Source organism: Drosophila erecta, unplaced genomic scaffold (genome assembly GCF_003286155.1).
Source record: "Drosophila erecta strain 14021-0224.00,06,07 unplaced genomic scaffold, DereRS2 tig00000021-arrow-pilon, whole genome shotgun sequence".
Lineage (NCBI taxonomy): Eukaryota > Metazoa > Arthropoda > Insecta > Diptera > Drosophilidae > Drosophila > Drosophila erecta.
The window spans coordinates 11,569,393-11,574,526 of record NW_020825198.1 but is presented as its reverse complement, the minus strand read 5'-3'; the positions used below and the strand labels follow the sequence as shown (position 1 = coordinate 11,574,526).

At 34.6% G+C, this 5,134-nt stretch overlaps 1 long non-coding RNA gene across 1 annotated transcript; it reads right to left on the bottom strand.

Annotated features, from left to right (window-relative positions):
* Nucleotides 1–2,601: 2,601 nt before the first annotated feature.
* Nucleotides 2,602–4,411, bottom strand: LOC113563892. Its single transcript, XR_003407670.1, has 2 exons — nucleotides 4,135–4,411; nucleotides 2,602–2,814 (listed from the first exon to the last, which is right to left on the bottom strand). It is a non-coding gene; the product is annotated as an uncharacterized LOC113563892 (long non-coding RNA).
* Nucleotides 4,412–5,134: the final 723 nt, after the last annotated feature.

Below are 5,134 nucleotides of genomic sequence, written 5' to 3'. Positions count from 1 at the left end.
GAGGTATGCCACTTGAAAATCCGATTAAGATAAGTTGAGTTATAGAGTTTAGAACTTCAGCTTTAGGACATTTCTTAATTTTTATGAACTTCTACATCATCACACCAAAAAATTTACAAAAAAATTAAAAAAAAAAATTTTTTTTAATTTGAATGCAGATATTTAGAGAATTGCGCCAGAAAGATTTAAAGGCATGCCACTTAAAAATCCGATTAAGATAAGTTGAGTTATAGAGTTTAGAACTTCAGCAATAGGACATTTCTTAATTCTTTTGAATTTCTACATCATCACACCAATAAATTTACAAAAAAAATTAAAAAAAAAAATTTTTTTTAATTTGAATGCAGATATTTAGAGAATTGCGCCAGAAAGATTTAAAGGTATGCCACTTAAAAATCCGATTAAGATAAGTTGAGTTATAGAGTTTAGAACTTCAGCAATAGGACATTTCTTAATTCTTTTGAATTTCTACATCATCACACCAAAAAATTTACAAAAAAAATTAAAAAAAAAAATTTTTTTTAATTTGAATGCAGATATTTAGAGATTTGCGCCAGAAAGATTTAAAGGTATGCCACTTCAAAATCCGATTAAGATAAGTTGAGTTATAGAGTTTAGAACTTCAGCTTTAGGACATTTCTTAATTTTTATGAACTTCTACATCATCACACCAAAAAATTTACAAAAAAAATTAAAAAAAAAAATTTAAAAAAAAATTTTTTTTAATTTGAATGCAGATATTTAGAGAATTGCGCCAGAAAGATTTAAAGGTATGCCACTTCAAAATCCGATTAAGATAAGTTGAGTTATAGAGTTTAGAACTTCAGCAATAGGACATTTCTTAATTCTTTTGAATTTCTTCATCAAAAAATTTACAAAAAAATTGAAAAAAAATAAATTTCTAAATTTGAATGCAAATATTTAGAGAATTGCGCCAGAAACATTTAGAGGTATGCCACTTGAAAATCCGATTAAGATAAGTTGAGTTATAGAGTTTAGAACTTCAGCTTTAGGACATTTCTTAATTTTTATGAACTTCTACATCATCACACCAAAAAATTTACAAAAAAATTAAAAAAAAAAATTTTTTTTTAATTTGAATGCAGATATTTAGAGAATTGCGCCAGAAAGATTTAAAGGTATGCCACTTAAAAATCCGATTAAGATAAGTTGAGTTATAGAGTTTAGAACTTCAGCAATAGGACATTTCTTAATTCTTTTGAATTTCTACATCATCCCACCAAAAAATGTACAAAAAAATTAAAAAAAAAATTTTTTTTTAATTTGAATGCAGATATTTAGAGAATTGCGCCAGAAAGATTTAAAGGTATGCCACTTAAAAATCCGATTAAGATAAGTTGAGTTATAGAGTTTAGAACTTCAGCAATAGGACATTTCTTAATTCTTTTGAATTTCTTCATCAAAAAATATACAAAAAAAATTAAAAAAAATAAATTTCTAAATTTGAATGCAAATATTTAGAGAATTGCGCCAGAAACATTTAGAGGTATGCCACTTGAAAATCCGATTAAGATAAGTTGAGTTATAGAGTTAGAACTTCGGCAATAGGACATTTCTTAATTTTTATGAACTTCTACATCATCACACCAAAAAATTTACAAAAAAATTAAAAAAAAAATTTTTTTTTAATTTGAATGCAGATATTTAGAGAGTTGCGCCAGAAAGATTTAAAGGTATGCCACTTAAAAATCCGATTAAGATAAGTTGAGTTATAGAGTTAGAACTTCGGCAATAGGACATTTCTTAATTTTTATGAACTTCTACATCATCACACCAAAAAATTTACAAAAAAATTAAAAAAAAAATTTTTTTTTAATTTGAATGCAGATATTTAGAGAGTTGCGCCAGAAAGATTTAAAGGTATGCCACTTAAAAATCCGATTAAGATAAGTTGAGTTATAGAGTTTAGAACTTCAGCTTTAGGACATTTCTTAATTTTTATGAACTTCTACATCATCACACCAAAAAATTTACAAAAAAATTAAAAAAAAAAATTTTTTTTAATTTGAATGCAGATATTTAGAGAATTGCGCCAGAAAAATTTAAAGGTATGCCACTTGAAAATCCGATTAAGATAAGTTGAGTTATAGAGTTTAGAACTTCAGCCTTAGGACATCTCTTAATTCTTTTGAATTTCTACATCATCACATCAAAAAATGTACAAAAAAAATTAAAAATAGGCAAATTATAAATTTAAATGCAGATATTTAGAGAATTGCGCCAGAAACATTTAGAGGTATGCCACATAAAAAACCGATTAAGATAAGTTGAGTTATAGAGTTTAGAACTTCAGCCTTAGGACATTTCTTAATTCTTTTGAATTTCTACATCATCACATCAAAAAATGTAAAAAAAATAAATTTGAATGCAGACATTTAGAGAATTGCTCCAGAAACATTAACAGGTATGCCACAAAATTTTGAAATTTCTCGTTAGCACTTCCACTAATTGAGTAACGGGTATCTGATAGTCGGGGAACTCGACTATAGAATTTTATATTGTTTTTTTTTACATTGTTACAGAGGTGCCGTGCCAAGCTTGAAAATACAAAAAGGGAAAATCAAATGAAGGGAAATGAAGTGCTTTGCGATCGTTTCTTTATTAATAACCACAATTCTGACTTGTGGGCTCAACCGCAGACTGCTGTGTGTTACTTTTCGCCTCTGCTAGCAACCGAATCGTATCAAATTTCCATCCATCCGCCACCGTTTTTCCGCTCCCCAGTCGGCCAAAAGCCATCAGCCATCGGGCCACGGGCAACACTCGAAATTTATGTACGCTGCTCCCAGCTCGCTGAAAGCAACACGAAAGTTAATTAAACTTGAAAATAATAAAAGCAAAGCGGAGCGGAGCAGAACAGCACAGAAGCAGCACCAGAAGCTTCCAGGAGAAGGATGTGGATGTGGATGTGGATGTGGATGTAGATGTGTATGTGGATGTGGATGCAGATGTGGCTGTGGCGAATAATGAAACACAAAAAGTGTACATCACAGCCAGCGGGCACCGCACCGAATGGCGGACACGGGGCCCAGAAATCGGCTGGGGACTGTGCATATATATCCGCAGATCCGCAGATATATGTAGATGAACTGGCGAAGGCACGGAGGTCGCTCGGTGGTCATCATTAGCATATCGCCGACAGCGGCGCGAAAAAGGGTTCCCATTTGAAAAGTTAATCGCCAGCTGATGCTGCACTGCGATTCCGAGTGCTGAAGAACCAGTGGAGTGTGGCAGGGGGTGAGTGGGGATGGGAAAGGGGAAAAGGGAAAAGGGGTGACGATGACTGCGTTGACACTGACAGCCACCCGAAAAAACCCCCAATCCCAGAACGACCCACCGAAGGCCATATCCCTGTCGTCGGACCTTATCTGCGGACTGCAATAAAAACGGACAATAATTAAAACTGGCAAATAGAACTGGCACACTGCGTCTGTGGGGCTGCACACTTCCAAAAAAAGGGGTTTTCAGAAATGTCCATTTAATTGCAAAGTCCCCATAAAATTAAATGGATATTTTCTGAAAATAAGCCGGTTCTTTAGTTACTTTTGATTGCCTTTAAATACAATTTTAAAACTGGATCCCCATACAACATAATATACTATCTTAACTATTCATTATTCGCAGTGCCCAACTTCAGCCCACTTTGGTATATTCAGTTCTTCGTCATAAATCAGTTATGCAAAGATAAGTACATTTTTATTACATTGTTTTAATTACCCGAAAAAATTCGGAATACTTTTGCAGTGCATTCAGAATTGATTAAGCCCCAAGGGAAATTGTTCTTTTGACTAAATACTGATAGCATGATATTTCAAAGGAGGAGCCTTTGAGCCTTTTGAGGATTTCTTTTCCAATATTTTTGCAAGATTATGTCTTTCACTCATTTCCTTTTCTTTTCCCCTAACTAAAACAAGAAGATTCCCGTATTACCACGAAAATCTTGCCCAACATTCATTAACAGTCTGCAGTCATTCGCCTAACCCTTTTCTGCTTAATCAACAAAAAATTGTGTACTTACAAATACATATAATTCGTACACTGCGTGCCAAAAGTATAGGGGTATACCAATTATTTCATGAACATTTTTTCTTTTGGACTCAAATTAATACTTACGTTTCCGATATGTTGTTTCTTTTGGTTTACTTTTATGTATAGGCTAGCATACAGTTATGGTGCGCGCTGTACATGAAAAAACTTATCACATTTTCCGGTTTGCTCGCTGTTTGAATTACTGCAGGTCTGCCTTTTGCTGGCCTGCTGTTTTTCTTTATTTTTTCCAAACAAATAACCGTAAAAATCTTTGCCATCCACATCAGTCGTAAAAAGGGGATTTCATTTTAATTACATACGAATTTCTTGTTTTTTTCTTTCGGCTCACAGATTCAGATTCGGATTCAAATTCAGATTCAGATTCAGCTCTTGCTTTTTGGGTTTTGGGTTTTTGTGTGTGCTCGGTGGGTGAATGGGTGCGAATGCATCGGGTGCGGATGATGATGACGATGATATAGAGAGTGCCTAACCCCCGAGCTTCTTTGTGAAACGCTTTCCGCCGTGCCGTGTGTTGACTTTTATAATTAAGCCCTTTGTGTACATTTCCAGTTGACGGCATCCCGGTGGTTGGGGAGCATCCACCCCTGACTGTTCACCTGGTTGCAGGGGATGGGAAGGGGAAGGGGAAGGAGGAGCATCATAGCATCATAAAAAGGATTAATTGTGCGCAATTAAAGAAAATATATTACCAAGTTTCGGGGCCAAGTTTCGTAACGCTTTCGTTATATTTTTCTGTTGTGTTGTGTTTCTAGGGTTTTTGTGTATCCTCATCGGATTCGAAAAGTTTGCCACCATTTGAATTATGCAAAATCATTTAAATGCGTCGCCTCAAAAAGTTTTGCCAACATTTCTCCGCCGACTTAACCACTTTGGCATGTGTCCCGGACTCTTATTGTTATTGTTGTTTGCCGGGGGCTTAAGTTCATAATGTTCATGGAGAGCGTTACGCCTTCCTTGCGAAGGAAGGAAAAAAAGGGCTCAAGTGGGTGGTATCCCTATCACAATTGCCAGGACAATGTAAGGAGGCGGCATCCCCTTCCGCAACTTTCCATTCCTTGCCTTT